At 47.7% G+C, this 16,066-nt stretch overlaps 1 protein-coding gene across 1 annotated transcript in view; it reads right to left on the minus strand.

Annotated features, from left to right (window-relative positions):
* DIS3L2 (DIS3 like 3'-5' exoribonuclease 2) overlaps window positions 1–11,181 on the minus strand; it is a 267,654-nt gene extending 256,473 nt beyond the window's left edge. The window contains exon 1 of the mRNA XM_066621078.1: window positions 11,136–11,181. The gene's annotated coding sequence lies outside the window, so the exon portion shown is untranslated. The remainder of the gene's footprint in view (window positions 1–11,135) is intronic.
* Between the last annotated feature and the right edge of the window lie 4,885 nt (window positions 11,182–16,066).

The following is a 16,066-nucleotide window of genomic DNA, read 5'->3' on the forward strand; positions in this document are numbered from 1 at the left end:
CATCAAGTGCCACATGTATGACTATATGCCTCTGGGGCATAAGTCATGGGTGTGTCCTCAGTACAAAGAGCTTCAGGGACTCAAGGAACGCGTCCGCTTCCTTGAAGCCTTAATGGCCGACCTGGAGAAGCAGAGGAAGGCAGAGAAGGACCATGGGGAGACTTCTGGGGACGATCAGGCTTTGTCCCAACCTCAGACGTGCAGCTCCTCAGCTGCCCAGGTAGGAAGTCTTGGGGCTAGAGGACGTCATCCTGGAGGGAAGGGAAACAATCCCCTGGGGGGACCCCTTCTCCAGGGGATGGTGCAATAGAAAAGTGAAAATCAACGACCAGGTAACATCTGAACAAGGAAAGTTTCTGCTTGTAGCCATGTTGTTAGGCCCAAGTACAAGGCCCCAGCTGTAATCAACTTCTAATTAGTGCATACCAGGTCTGAGAGAACTGTGGAGGAGGCCATTTCACAGGGCCCTCAGATACGGTACCAAACTACCAAGTGGGCTCCAAGGCCAACTTGATTAACAACAGGGTACAGCTGTGAACTTCTCAGGTTGGGAGGGGGGATTCCACCATGAAGGCTTGTGGCACGTCTACCCCTAGAATGTTCAGCTGGAACCGAGTTCTGATTGGTGGGTGGGTCAGGAGACCTATAAAGGTGAGGGAAAAGAGTTCTTTGTGTTCTAGCTTTGCCTCTGGCTAAGGGGGCCTGAGATCTTTGACCATCCTGGCAAGAGTGACCCAACTTGACTGCAGCAAGATGGGTTAGACTGGACTTTGGAAATCTAAGACTTTGGTGAGTGATAGTTAAGAGTTAGGAGTTATCTCTATTGTTTTATTAGTGCTGAGTATTGTATTGGTGTGCTCTATTCTAAATTTCTAAAACCTTGACTGTTGCAGTGCTGTCTGTATGACTATTCTTTAAACCTATATTCAATAAATCCTATCTATTACAACTGACTGGATTATTGGGACTGGTGAAGCTGAGGGGACTGGTTGTGAGAGTCAATTGTGTCTGGGGTGGACCCTGGAGACCCAGTATTGGGGGCCTGCTCCAAGGTTCAAGCCGAACCCAAGGGGAGTTCAGGCTGGAGCAAGGCTCAGGGGAGGGTTCCCCAAATTTGGCCTGGCTACCAGGATTGGAAGCTCTATGGTTAAAAGGCTATTGGTAACTGGACTTGGAGAGACCTGCAGGGTGTCAGGTGGCTATATGGGTTTATGGCCACTTGATCACCCTAAGGGCAATAAATAGATTATACACCCCTCAGAGGAGAGTCGTCTTGCTTGTCACAGATGGCCCGTATCCAAATGCACTCAGGATACTCCTCGGTAGGAGGGGGTCAGGGGCTTCTTGCAGTGGGGGATTCAATTATTAGAAACATAGAGAGGGGGGTTTGCGACAGATGTGAGGACCGCATGGCAACTTTCCTGCCTGGTGCGAAGGTTGCGGACATCACTTCTCGTCTAGACAGGCTGGTAGACAGTGCTGGGGAGGAGGTAGCGGTTGTGGTGCATGTCGGCACCAACGACATGGGCAAGTGTAGCCGGGAGGTCCTGGAGGCCAAATTTAGGCCTCCAGGTAGGAAGCTGAAAGCCAGGACCGCAAAGGTAGCGTTCTCTGAAGTGCTACTTATTCCACTCGCAGGGCCAGCGAGGCAGGCGGAGATCAGGGGTCTCAATACGTGGATGAGATGGTGGTGTAGGGAGGAGGGGTTTAGATTCGTTAGGCACTGGGGAATGTTTTGGGACAAGCGGGGCCTGTACAAGAGGGACGGGCTCCACTTGAACCAGAATGGAACCAGACTGCTGGTGCATAACATTAAAAAGGTGGCAGAGCAGCTTTTAAACTGATCCCTGGGGGAAAGCCGACAAGAGCCGAGGGACATCCGGTTCGGGACTCCTCATCCCTATGGGACGAGGATGGGGAGGTTAGAGGACAACAAGGTAAAGGCAGAGTAGGAGAAGAAATTGGGAATGGTAGCGTGTTGGGATGCGATAGATGGTTTGGCACAATGACAGGATTCAGGGATAAAGGAGCGAATAAGCAGCGCATCCTGGGGCATTCCATGTACAAATGCTTTTATGCAAATACCCGAAGTCTCCGAGCAAAGATGGGAGAACTGGAATGTCTGGTGACAAGGGAAAACATTGACATAGTGGGCATAAAGGAAACCTGGTGGAATGCGGGGAATCAGTGGGATACCACAATCCAGGGCTATAAACTCTACAGAAGGGACAGGGAGAGGCGTGTTGGAGGTGGGGTGGCCATTTATGTTAAGGAAGGGATAGAATCCAGCAAAGTAGAGATTGAAGGTGGGTCCGACTCCATAGAATCTCTATGGGTTACATTACCAGGCCTGAGGAGTGATGTAATACTGGGGGCGTACTATCGTCCTCCAGACCAGAAACCGGAAGGGGACCTTGAAATGAGGTAACAGATCAGGCAGGTGACAAGGAGGGACAGGGTTGTAATAAAGGGGGACTTATTATGCTCACATTGACTGGGTCAATTTGTGTTCTGGTCACGAAAAAGAGACCAGATTCCTTGACATGCTAAATGACTGTGCCTTAGAGCAGCTAGTCATGGAGCCCACCAGAGGACAGGTGACTCTGGATTTAATATTGTGTGGTACTCAGGACCTGGTTAGAGATGTGAATGCTACGGAGTCATTGGGGAACAGTGATCATGCTGCGATCCTTTTCGACATGCACGTTGGGGGAAGAATACTGGGCAAATCTCTCACAAAAACCCTTGACTTCTGACAGGCGGATTTCCCTCAAATGAGGAGGCTGCTTAGAAGGAGGTGGAAAAGAAAGGTAAAAAGTGTCCAGTATCTACAGAGAGCATGGGGGTTGCTCAAATCAACAGTAATAGAGGCCCAGCGGAAGTGCATACCGCAAAGGAAGAAGGGCTCGACTAAGTCCAGGAGGGTGCCCACATGGCTAACCAGCCAAGTTAGAGAGGCTGTGAAGGGCAAGGAAGCTTCCTTCCGTAAATGGAAGTCTTGCCCTAATGAGGAGAATAAAAAGGAACATAAACTGTGGCAAAAGAAATGTAAGAAGGTGATACTGGAGGCCAAGACAGACTATGAAGAACACATGGCCAGCAGCATTAAGGGAAATAATAAAAGCTTCTTCAAATATGTTAGAAGCAGGAAACCTAACAGAGAAGCAGTTGGCCCTCTAGATGGTGAGGAAGGGAAAGGGGAGATAAAAGGAGACTTAGAAATGGCAGAGAAATTGAATGAGTTCTTTGCATCTGTCTTCACAGCAGAAGACCTCGGGCAGATACAGCTGCCCAAACGGCCCCTCCTGACCAAGGAATTAAGTCAGATAGAGGTTAAAAGAGAAGACGTTTCATACCTCATTGATAAATTAAAGATCAATAAGTCACCGGGCCCTGATGGCATCCACCCAAGAGTTATTAAGGAATTGAAGAATGAAGTTGCAGACCTCTTGACTAAGGTATGCAACTTGTCCCTCAAAACGGCCATGGTGCCAGAAGATTGGAGGATAGCAAATGTCACGCCTATTTTTAAAAAGGGAAAGAGGGGGGACCCGGGAAACTATAGGCTGGTCAGCCTAACATCCATACCGGGTAAGATGGTGGAATGCCTCATCAAAGATAGGATCTCAAAACACATAGACAAACAGGCCTTGCTGAGGGAGAGTCAGCCTGGCTTCTGTAAGGGTAAGTCTGGCCTCACGAACCTTCTAGAATTCTTTGAAAAGGTCAACAGGCATGTGGATGTGGGAGAACCCGTGGACATTATCTATCTGGACTTTCAGAAGGAATTTGACACGGTCCCTCGCCAAAGGGTACTGAAAAAACTCCAGAGTCAGGGAATTAGAGGACAGGTCCTCTCTTGGAGTGAGACCTGGTTGAAGACCAGGAAACAGAGAGTGGGTGTCAGTGGGCAATTTTCACAATGGAGAGAGGTGAAAAGCGGTGTGCCCCAAGGATCTGTCCTGAGACCGGTGCTCTTCAACCTCTTCATAAATGACCTGGAGACAGGGTTGAGCAATGAGGTGGCTAAGTTTGCAGATGACACCAAACTTTTCCGAGTGGTGAAGACCAGAAGTGATTGTGAGGAGCTCCAGAAGGATCTCTGCAAACTGGCAGAATGGGCAGCAAAATGGCAGATGCATTTCAATGTCAGTAAGTGTAAGGTCATGCACATTGGGGGAAAAATCAAAACTTCACATATAGGCTAATGGGTTCTGAGCTGCCTGTGACAGATCAGGAGAGAGATCTTGGGGTGGTAATAGACAAATCGATGAATGTGTCGACCCAATGTGCGGCGGCAGTGAAGGTCAATTCTATGCTTGGAATCATTAGAAAGGGTATTGAGAACAAAACTGCTAATATTATAATGCCGTTGTACAAGTCGATGGTCACACCTGGAGTATTGTGTCCAGTTCTGCTCGCCACATCTCAAAAAGGATATAGTGGAAATGGAAAAGGTGCAAAAGAGAGCGACTAAGATGATTACGGGGCTGGGGCACCTTCCTTATGAGGAAAGGCTACAGCGTTTGGGCCTCTTCAGCCTAGAAAAGAGACACCTGAGGGGGGACATGATTGAGACATACAAAATTATGCAGGGGATGGACAGAGTGGATAGGGAGATGCTCTTTACACTCTCACATAATACCAGAACCAGAGGACATCCACTAAAATTGAGTGTTGGGCGGGTTAGGACAGACAAAAGAAAATATTTCTTTACTCAGCGTGTGGTCGGTCTGTGGAACTCCTTGCTGCAGGATTTAGTGATAGCATCTTGCCTGGATGCCTTTAAAAGGGGATTGGACAAGTTTCTGGAGGAAAAATCCATTACGGGTTACAAGCCATGAAGTGTATGTGCAACCTCCTGGTTTTAGAAATGGGCTATGTCAGAATGCCAGTGCAAGGGAGGGCACCAGGATGCAGGTCTCTTGTTATCAGGTGTGCTCCCTGGGTTATTTGGTGGGGCCACTGTGAGATACAGGAAGCTGGACTAGATGGGCCTATGGCCTGATCCAGTGGGGCTGTTCTTAGGTCTTCTAATCAATCCTGCTGTTTAGGCAGAAAATAATGGAGGAGTTGAATATTCTTGTACAGAAAGGAATTACAGGTTGAGTCTCATTATTCATTCACCTGAATGGCAAAAATCACATTAAAAATAATGTCCCTTTGCCAGGCGATTTAAAAACAGCCTTGCTGACCTTTGTAATGTAAGACGGAGTCATTAAGCAGACAATCCATCAATCAGTCTCTCTCCAGGCAGTTTGAAAGGCTTCACTCCAAGTCAGCAACCCCTCCCGTCACCCAGAGCAAAGTGATTACCTTTCTTTCACATGCTCAGGAAGAAGGGAGAGTTCCGAATGCCTGGAGAAAAAAGGATTGATGGATTGTCAGCTGGCTACCCTCTCTTGCATTAAGGAGGCTAAATGACTATTTTCCTTTAATTTAAGAGGATCTTCTCATCGCACGGAGATAGAAAAATCCATGGATTTTTCCACAGGTGAAAAATCTGTGGATAATTAGGTTATACCTGTAATTGCTGGCAGGACTATCTCTCTACAACAGTAAGAAAAGCAGTTTCTTGAACTGTGACTTTAAAGGGACAAATTTTTCCCCTTCTCCAGGGATCAGCACATTCCTTCTCATTTGCAATGGCCATTCGTGTTGAGTCAAATCTGTGTATAAAAAATCCGTGTATAACAAGTTTGCACCTGTAATGGGGCCAGGAGACTTAGGGTCCAATCCTATCCAACTTTCCAGCACTGGAGCAGCTATGCCAATGGGGCATGTGCTGTATCCTCTTGTGGAGGAACATTTGCTCCCTTACCTTGGGGTTGCATTGTGGCTGCACTGGCACTAGAAAGTTGGATAGGACTGGGCCCTTAATTTCTAAAACTAGAGGTTCTGTGTGTCCATCCTTCTAATTCCAGATAATGTACGAAGAGACCATTCAGTGGGCAAAGAGAGAGCATTCTGCACATGCTCAAACTTTCTGCAAACTCAGAAAAAAACACTAACCCCTGGTTAAGTCACAGAAATACAGTATGACAAGCTCTGAGAATTGTTAGTCTGCTTGTTATATTAGGCAGTGGTTCTCAAACTTTTCAGCACTGGGACCCACTTTTTAGAATGACAATGTGTCGGGACCCACCGGAAGTTATGTCATTAACCCGGAAGTGATGTCATGGCCAAAAGTGATATCATCAAGCAAGAAAATTTTTAACATTCCTCATACAAAAAAATTAAATTACAGTAATAAAGTAAGTAAATTTCCAATAAGTTTAAAAATTTATTTAAAATGCAGAAGAACGCTCCTAACCCTCCCAAACAGTTGCTGATCTGTTTAAAAAAACAATCCCTAAACACCCAAAAGGCTGCTATCCACACTTACCGTACCTGGCAGCAAGCCCCACTGACTATTATTGTTAAAAGAATATATACAATAACCTGTTAAAAGGACAGATCTGTCACACTTCCCCAAATGCAGTCACATACCACAGTAGAACCAAGTCTACTACAAATGAAATACACATTGAAATAAATGGGGACACACCTGAAATTGGCTCACGACCCACCTAATGGGTCCCAACACACCGTCTGAGAAACACTGCTCTAACCAATACACCACACTGGTCTTCATTAATCATATACCTGCTCCAATCACATATGACAAGATGGAGGATTCAAACAACATGTGAGTGGGAGTCCCAGGTTTCTAGTAAGCAATCGTATCGGCAAAAAAATCAAGAGCCACCCTGCCCTATAAAGACTGCCCGCACCCTCCAAACAAAAGTCTATCAACTCACCTGCCTACACAACACAGACAGGGTTGTTGTGAAACAACCCTGAGAGGTAGGTTAAGTTGAGACATAGTGGGAGACCCAAAGTCACTCATTACACTTCATGGTTGGGCATGAACTTGAACAGGGGTCTCCCCATTTCTGCTCAAACACTTTAGGTTTTACACCAGGTGTGTCAAACATAAGGCCCGTGGACCTGGTGTGGCCCAAGTAAGTTCTTTATGTGGCCCATGTGATCATTGGAGTTTCCCACCACCACCATCTCCTAGCAGCCCACGTGATAATTGTGCTGTCTCATATTGAAAATATGGTGAAGAGGTAAATACTGTACTTTCTCTTCTATCATTTGCAGCTAATGTGTTTCAAAGCAAGAAAAAAGTGATTATTTCTTGTCATCACCTGCTTAATGACATCACTTCCAGCCCTCTGCAGGCACCATGAATGCTATTTGGCTATTTTATGAAATGAGTTTGACACATCTGCTCTACACACACACACAGGGCCCAATTCTATCCAACTTTCCAGCACTGGTGCAGCCGCAATGCAGCCCCGAGACAAGGGAATAAATGTTCCCATATCTTAAGGAGGCCTCTGTGACTGCCTCCTTATCACAAGATGCAGTGCACGCCCCATTGGCACAGCTACACCAGCACTGGAAAATTGGATAGGATTGGGCCCACAATCACATGCTGATTCAGAATAGCCTTGGCACAATTACAGTAGCAGGGAAGACCAATAAGCCCTTATATTGGATGCCCACCAACATATCACAGATTACATTAGAGACACTCTTCTGAACTACTCAGACTGAATTAGTGCTTCCTCCCACCCACCCTTCCCATTCTTAGATGTTACTGAAGGCTCTTTGCCTGCTGAAACAAGCATGTGTTTGTATTAATTAACAGTATTTATATACTGCTTTTCAACTAAAAGTTCACAAAGCGGTTTACAGAGAAAAATCAAATAACTAAATGGCTCCCTGTCCCAAAAGGGCTCACAATCTAAGAGATGCAAATGAATACCAGCAGACAGCCACTCGAACAGACAGTGCAGGGGTGAGGTGGGCCAGTTACTCTCCCCCTGCTAAAAAAATGGTTAGTAAACAGACCGCAACATCCTTTTATAAAGCTTAATAGAGCATTTCCTTCATGCCCCTGCATGTATCAGTACTCACTTCATCTTCAAGAGCTTATACACCAGGAGCAGTACTGGCAAGCTGTGAGAACTCGTTTCAGTATGTTCATGTTGTTGCTATCAGAACACCATCAGTGTGCTTACAGAATGCAAGAGAAATGTTGCTGTTCTGATTAACTTAGTTGGCAACCTTCAGTCTCGAAAGACTCTGGTATCGCGCTCTGAATGGTGGTTCTGGAACAGTGTCTAGTGTGGCTGGAAAGGCCAATTCGGGAGTGACAATCCCTTCCACACCGGGAGCAAGTACAGTCTGTCCCTGGTCTGTCTCCCTGGCTATGGGCCTTCCTTCTTTGCCTCAGACTGCTGGCAAAGTGTCTCTTCAAACTGGGAAAGGCCATGCTGCACAGCCTGCCTCCAAGCGGACCGCTCAGAGGCCAGGGTTTCCCACTTGTTGAGGTCCATCCCTAAGGCCTTCAGATCCCTCTTGCAGATGTCCTTGTATCGCAGCTGTGGTCTACCTGTAGGGCGCTTTCCTTGCACAAGTTCTCCATAGAGGAGATCCTTTGGGATCCGGCCATCATCCATTCTCACATGACCGAGCCAACGCAGGTGTCTCTGTTTCAGCAGTGCATACATGCTAGGGATTCCAGCTCATTGCAGGGCTGTGATGTCTGGAACTTTGTCCTGCCAGGTGATGCCGAGGATGCGTCGGAGGCAGCACATGTGGACAGTTTCCTCTCCTGTTGTGAGCAAAGAGTCCATGACTCGCTGCAGTACAGAAGTGTACTCAGGACGCAAGCTCTGTAGACCTGGATCTTGGTATGTTCCGTCAGCTTCTTGTTGGACCAGACTCTCTTTGTGAGTCTGGAAAACGTGGTAGCTGCTTTACCGATGCGTTTGTTTAGCTCGGTATCGAGTGAAAGAGTGTCGCAGATCGTTGAGCCAAGGTACACAAAGTCATGGACAACCTCCAGTTCATGCGCAGACATTGTAATGCAGGGAGGTGAGTTCACATCCTGAACCATGACCTGTGTTTTCTTAAGGCATATGGTCAGTCCAAAATCTTGGCAGGCCTTGCTAAAATGAATCATGAGCTGCTTAACTTAAAAACTATAATTCACCACAAGGAAGATAAAAGAAGAAAGGGAAAGTGCAAGAAGGGATCAACTGGAGATTGAGACTTGAGACTAAGAGACTCAGAGACTCAATTTGAGACTAAGGGCCCAATCCTATCTAACTTTCCAGCACCAATGCAGCAGTAATGCAGCTCCAAGGGAATAAATGTTCCCTTACCTTGAAGAGACCTCCATGACTGCCCCTCCATGCTGCACACACCCCACTGGCACAGCTGCATCTGTGCTGGAAAGGTGAGTAGGACTGGGTCCTAAAACACACATACTTAGGCTTAGTAATAATGAGGGATGGGGACTAGGGGATTGCCCCAAAAACTTCAGGAAAAATATGGGTTTTACGGAGATATTTGAAGGTAAATGGTATATGATCTTACAATGATCCTGGTTGCACTTTTTATTGCAATTCAAAGTCATTCCTGGCCTGTTGCTCCCTCGAATGACTCCCACCCTGTCACCCTTACTGCCTTACCCCTTACATCTGGAACTGCTTTCTGAGACACCTGCAGGACTAACAACGTTCAGCCCTTCTGAAACTCCACTTTTGGGGTTTGGCTTTTTGGCACCTTTGTCCCCATTCCCTCCTAATTTTAAAACAACTGCACATGTTTCCCCTCTCCAGAGCTACCTCCCTCTGTCTTTCCTTCCTTCTGCTGCCTCCATTGTGACAATTTCCAGACCAGTGATCTTCAACCTTTTTGATCTCACTGACAAGGCGCTAAAATTTTCAAGGCACATTATCAGTTTTTTTGACATTGACAAGGCTGACTGTGCTGCTGGTGGGGGCTCACATTCCCAACAGCCCTACTAATAAATGATCCTCCCCTCAAACTCCTGCTGCAGACCTGTGGATCATGCTGCAGCACACATTAGTTGAAAATTGTTGTTCTAGATTGTAAGGCCCTTGGGGCAGGAATCTCTCTGTTATTCTACGTCAATAGTTCCCAACTTTTAGCAGCCTGTGGACCATTGAGGCAAAATTTGAAATTGCTGTGGACCAGATGTGACTGCAGGGAGTCTGATCTCTTCCTGCTCTGGCAATCCATCTCCCAAGCACTCCCCCATGGACTACACAGGCCAACACACGTTTTGCTTCCTTAAACATTACACCAATTCCTGGGTATATTTGGGGTTCCAATTCCAAAAATGGCATCCATTTTGCCCTATCATGTCTAGTTTTGGAGATATAGTATAGCCTCTTTAGTGAATGGTTCAAGCAGCTTCCTCATGAGGAAGCCATGGTGTAGGCTTCGAATACAGTACGAATGAATAAATTTGACTCAGCTTACGTATAACACGCACAAGATCTAAAACACAGGCACGTGGAATCACAGGAGGACTATAAACTGTTCACCACACCCGCCTCTTGCACAGCACAGGCTCCAGCAGGCAGGCCAGAGGCCGCGTGGAGTCTGAAGGCTCCCTGCAGGCCCAACGGGGGTCCCCAAGAGCTGCAAAGAGCAAGGTCTGCCCACGCCGCTCTACGTAAAGCACCTGGTACACTGATGGTGCAATACGAACAGCCAGAGCTCTGCAATGTGATCAGGGAGGTGGGAGGAAGAGTGGCTAAAGCGGGGACCCCTCTATGGTGCACACCACACAAAAGCTACGCAACAGGTTCCCATATACGTATATGCACACACGTGCATGCATGTGCACGTGTGTGTGTGTATACATACATACACGAATGCATGTGTGTATACGTACATGTATGCATACATGCATACACACACCGTGCGCATGCTTTGCTGATCATATGTATGGGCGGGTGGCGTAGCCAGAGGGGGGAAAATCCCAGCGCTGATAGGGCAGGGAGCCTGGAGGCGCCTGCAGGCAGCCCCTGCCCTTCGGAGCCTCCGTTTTGCTCCCCCCCGCCCCGGATAGCTCCGGAGGGGAGGGGAGGGGAGGGGAGGGGAGGGGCCGCCCGCACACCCCCCCCCAGGCTCCCTGCCCAACTCAGTGCCTTGCCCCCCTGGCTACGCCACCCGCCCAGGAGCCTGAAGAGCAGCGAGCGGAGCGCAGGCAGAGGGAACCCGCTGCCCCGACCCGGGCCGCCCCCGTCCCCTCGCACACCTACCAGGCTCCCGGCCGGCCTCAGAGCAGCGTCCAGCCCTCCGCTTCCGCCCGCGCCTCCGCTTCCGGGCCAGGCAGAGGCTGAGCTACGGGCGCCGGCAGCGCTCAGCAGGCTGCGGAACGCGAAGCGCAGCTCCTGCCTCGGAGGGAGGGGGAGAGGGAGGGAGGCGCCGGCAGCTGCTGTGGCTCGGGGCCCGGGAGAAGGAGTGCAGGGCCGCCTCCAGGGCCACGGCCTTCTCCACGCTCGCCTGGGAGTAGCCCCGTGGACTGTCGCGGGACTTACTCCTGAGTAGGCAGGCACGGGATGGGCTCTCAGGCTGCAGTCCTCTCCACACTTGCCTGGGAGTAAGCCCCACTGACTTTAATGAGACTTCCTTCTGAGTAGGCATGCATCGGGCTGGCTCCAAGCCTCTAAGGAAGTTGGGCTGTTCGCAGGTGTAGCTGCTTGTGTGTCATGCTGAACACCTGCAGCTGACACCCTGAGTGGGGGAGGGGGGTTGCAAGTTTATGCAGGGGGTGGAGAGAGAGATGCTCTTTTCCCTCTCACACAACACCAGGACCAGGGATGGCCACTGAAACCGAGTGTTTGGATAGTTAGGACAGACAAAATATTTTTTTACTCAGCATGTAATTAGTGTGTGGAACTCCTTGCCACAGGAAGTGGGGATGGTATCTGGCCTGGATGCTTTTAAAAAGGGATTGGGCAGCTTTCTGGAGGAAAAGTCCATCACAGGTTTCAAGCCACAATGGGTATGCGCAGCCTCCTGGTTTTAGGAAGTAGGCTACCCTAGAATGCCGCGTGCAGTGGAGATGCTCCATGACGCAGGTGTCTTGTATGCTCCCTGAGGCATCTGGTGGGCCACTGTGAGAATCGGGAAGCTGGACTGGATGAGCCTTTGGCCCGACCCAGCATGGCTCTTCCCATGTTCTTATGGAGTCAGTACTCTGCATGTTCACATATGAAAATGTGTAAAAGGGTCATATTCAGTTTTTTGCTTAATATTCACTGTAGTGTTTTCTGTGTGTTCTTGATCAAGTCTTTACAACACTCCTGTAAGGTGAAGTGATTATTGCTACTATTCCCACATTGCAGCTGGGAGTGGCTTGCCTAAGGCCACCCAGAGAAAATTCTGGAGAGAGTCCTCTGTGTGTACAATTGTATATGCCTTGATTAAATGCAGACATCTAAGGGGTTTGGCCTTCTGGCATAATCATGCTGCTTCACCCTGTACATCACTGGTTCCCAGCCAGTGGTCTACAAGATCCTGCAAAGTGGTCCACAAGGTTCAGGGGAAAAAATCACACTGTTGGCTGCAGCTGTGGCAGTTCACTAACTCAAGAGACTTTTCCCCATGGACTACCAGAGAAGGTAGAGCAGTGATTTTCAATCTTTTTCATCTCATGGCACACTGACAAGGCACAAAAATGGTCAAGGCACACCACCAGGTTTTTGATAATTGACAAGGCAAACCATGCTGCCAGTGGTGGCTCACATCTCCCACTGGCCCTATTAATAAATTATCTTCCCCCAAATTCCTGTGGCACACCTGTGGACAACCTGTGGACAACCAGTGTGCCACAGCACAGTGGTTGAAAATGGCTGAGGTAGAGAATGGACTGCCCACAGCTGCAGCTAGCAAGAGAAGCAGCAACCCACAAATCTCTATAAATAATCCATCTAATAAATCTCTAATAAATCTTCTCTAATTAATATAAATTAAATTGCATTTTTGTGTGCAAGGGGATGGGGGGGTCATGTGGTCCATGGCGATTCCAGTTTTTGCCTCAGTTGTTCTCTGACTCCTAAAGGTTGGGAACCACTGCTCTACATCCAATCATTCACCCTGGACATGTTGTGAGAATAAGCTATGCTGCCAGGCTATTGGTTCAATATTGTCTTGCAGTGACTCTCAATTACTTGCCAAACTATTAATCTGGTTTGTGTTCCAGCTGTGCTCCAGCCTGACTTCTGAGGGAGGGGGTAGATAGGATTGCGGTTCTACCTCAAGCTTTTTCTCCATGGGGGGTTAGTTAGTTAACCCAAGCATCCCTCTGCACTAGAGCAGCAAAAGGGTACTTACTGTCATGGTTGCTCTGCTCACAGACACATACATGTGTACATGCTCCCAGAGCACTTGTAGTCTTGGCTCAAGCAATCTATCTGAGATAGATTGTCTTCAACCATACAGGCAGACTTCTTCTAAAATACAGGAAAGGGTTTGATAAAAGAGAAATAGGCAAAGTGCAACGTAGGGGAAGAAGTAGTGCTTGTGGTCACAATCAAATGAAGTGGAAAGCAGTTTCTAGCTCCACATTCCCTGCACTAAGATGTACATGTTTGCAGACTGAGAATGCAGTTTCTTCTGCATCCTGGATAGGAAACAGTTCAGCTTAAGCAGCTGACCCTTCTTTCCAAAACAAGCACACCTCTTGGCCAAGCCTGTCTGTTTATGGGGAACTGGGTTTCCCCACTGGCTAGTCATTGCTAATGAATAGTCATATTTCATACCCCATTGGCAAGGAATGAAAACTGAGCCCAGCTCCTGGGACCTCCCTTAAGTAGGAAGGAAGGTCAAGTAGGAAGACTTGGTAAGCAGGCAGGTGTGTGACCAGAGTGTGGTGGAGTGGCACAGGCATCATCCTTTCCCATTGTTCAGAGGGGGGTGGGGGCCACACGGGCTAGCATTTCCACATATGCTTTTAGAATGGGCCGCCACAAGGTGTTCGCAAGCTCTCCAGCTTGGATAACAAGAGTTACAGAGTTCATGGTGGTCCAAGGCACACATATCTGTGCCAGGCCAACTCTACTTCGGCAAGAGGTGCGGTCTGGTGGTTGAGCTGTTGTATTGCCTGAAGAGATAAGTAGGAGCAACTCTGGTCATGCTCTTGGAGGGGAGACCGAAAGCCAAGCTGACAAAGTGCTATTCTGAGTGCTATATCTCTGTCTGTTCTGAGAGGACAGAGTTGCTGATGCGATGAACCAGGGGACAGCCACTAAAATGGAGTGTTGGGAGGGTTAGGACAGACAAAAGAAAATATTTCTTTACTCAGCGTGTGGTTGGTCTGTGGAACTCCTTTCCGCAGGATGTGGTGACGGCATCTGGCCTGGATGCCTTTAAAAGGAGATTGGACACGTTTCTGGAGGAAAAATCCATTACAGGGTACAAGCCATGATGTGTATGCGCAACCTCCTGATTTTAGAAATTGCCTATGTCAGATGCAAGGGAGGGCACCAGGATGCAGGTCTCTTGTTATCTGGTGTGCTCCCTGGGGCATTTGGTGGGCCGCTGTGAGATACAGGAAGCTGGACTACTTGGGCCTATGGCCTGATCCAGTGGGGCTGTTCTTATGGCTATGCCTGAAAGGAACCACCATCTTTCTCACATCTCAAGCAGGGGTGCTGCTTTTTATAGTATTTGATTGTTCTCTCATGTGAGCCGCTTGCAAAGTTAATTGGCTGAAAGCAGGTTCTGCAGGCTGGAAGTGAAGTAAACAAGATGTTCTCCCTTGCTTCAGCCACTTTTCTCGCCTCCCTGGACAGGTCTGATTCCAGTACTGGAGAAACTTGTCTGAAACAAAGGAGTTGGGGGAAGAAAGGAGGACAAAGGCTTGGCTGATTTTCATAGTAAAAATAAACTGTGGTTGCTCCCATGATGCATGGTGATGGGACAGCCACACTTGTCCCTCAGGCAACAAGTCACATCAGCCAGTAAAGAGGGGAAACTGAGTCTCCACCAGTCTCTAAAGCTGGTATTCAGATGCCAGTACCGTGATCCCTTCCTTGTTTGTTCTCAGCCTTTATAATTAAAATTCTCCTGTTAAAACATGACATGAAGGTCCTCAGTAGTCTGGAATGGCTGCCTATCTACACCACAGAGCTGCCTCACCCTGCATGGTAAGCTGAATGCCTGATAATTAGCCCATGTGGCGGCTGCTGCTCTGCCTGGGTAATTATAAGGAAGTGCTAGCAGCTGAATCCCACATTGGAGACTCAGCTTCCCCTCTTTCTTGGTCTGGGTTCTGTCAGCCATCAGGTGAGTGGAAGAGAGAGAAAGAGAGTGCCATCAAATTGGCCTGGGTCTGTGATGCTTGGCTGCGCACTTTTCATAACAGTGATATCCTAGCCTTACATAGGACGATTATCCCAAAGTTGCAATGTATCTATTTCCACTCATTGTGAAACTGTTCAAATATTGTTTGGTTCATCTTTTATGATTATTATTGGATTCATCTCACTGGTAAATGGTAATATAGAAATTTGCCTTTTTATGTTTTATTGGGTGAGTAAGATTTTGTATTTTGAAGAATTGTATTGTTTTAGGGTGGCCATAGAGATTGTTTTTAACATCTGACTTGTGAAACTATAACCAATAAAATAGGGGGTGCTAAATAGATTGAGTGAAGCCCTGCTAACTGAGCAGAGAGGCACCCTTGAAATGGTAGTTCTCTTATATTGAGTAGGGGAAGAGCAACTGTCCACCCAAGAGCATCCCTCCCAGCGACTGTTTACTGATGGCTTCTTTCTTCTGAAATTTATTTTTTATGCAAGCCCTTTGAGCCAGAGAACCACTTTCTCATTTATTTTCTTTTGTGAATGCCTTCTGTTGAAATCACTATTTTAATAATATAGCAACAGCCTCCAAGTTATTAATGGCTTTGTTTTACTATCTGTATATATCTTAGTAGTAGCAACAGGAAAAATGACAAAAGCATCTCTGCAAGGATGTAGCTAAATGAGGCATTTGTATTGCCTGACCTGGAGCTTCTTGAAATTGATGGAAAAACTTGTTTGGTTTCAGTCGGTTTCATATTGTGTCTCCTCTCTGAGATGCAATCTCAGCTTTCAATCTGAAAGATGCTCCTGCTTTGTGGGAGCAAGTGCTTATCTTCACATTGCTAATTTGCATGGAAGCCAGATGGGCTGAGGAAAGCTTC

The sequence above is a fragment of the Tiliqua scincoides genome, chromosome 3 (genome assembly GCF_035046505.1).
Source record: "Tiliqua scincoides isolate rTilSci1 chromosome 3, rTilSci1.hap2, whole genome shotgun sequence".
Classification (NCBI taxonomy): Eukaryota; Metazoa; Chordata; class Lepidosauria; order Squamata; family Scincidae; genus Tiliqua; species Tiliqua scincoides.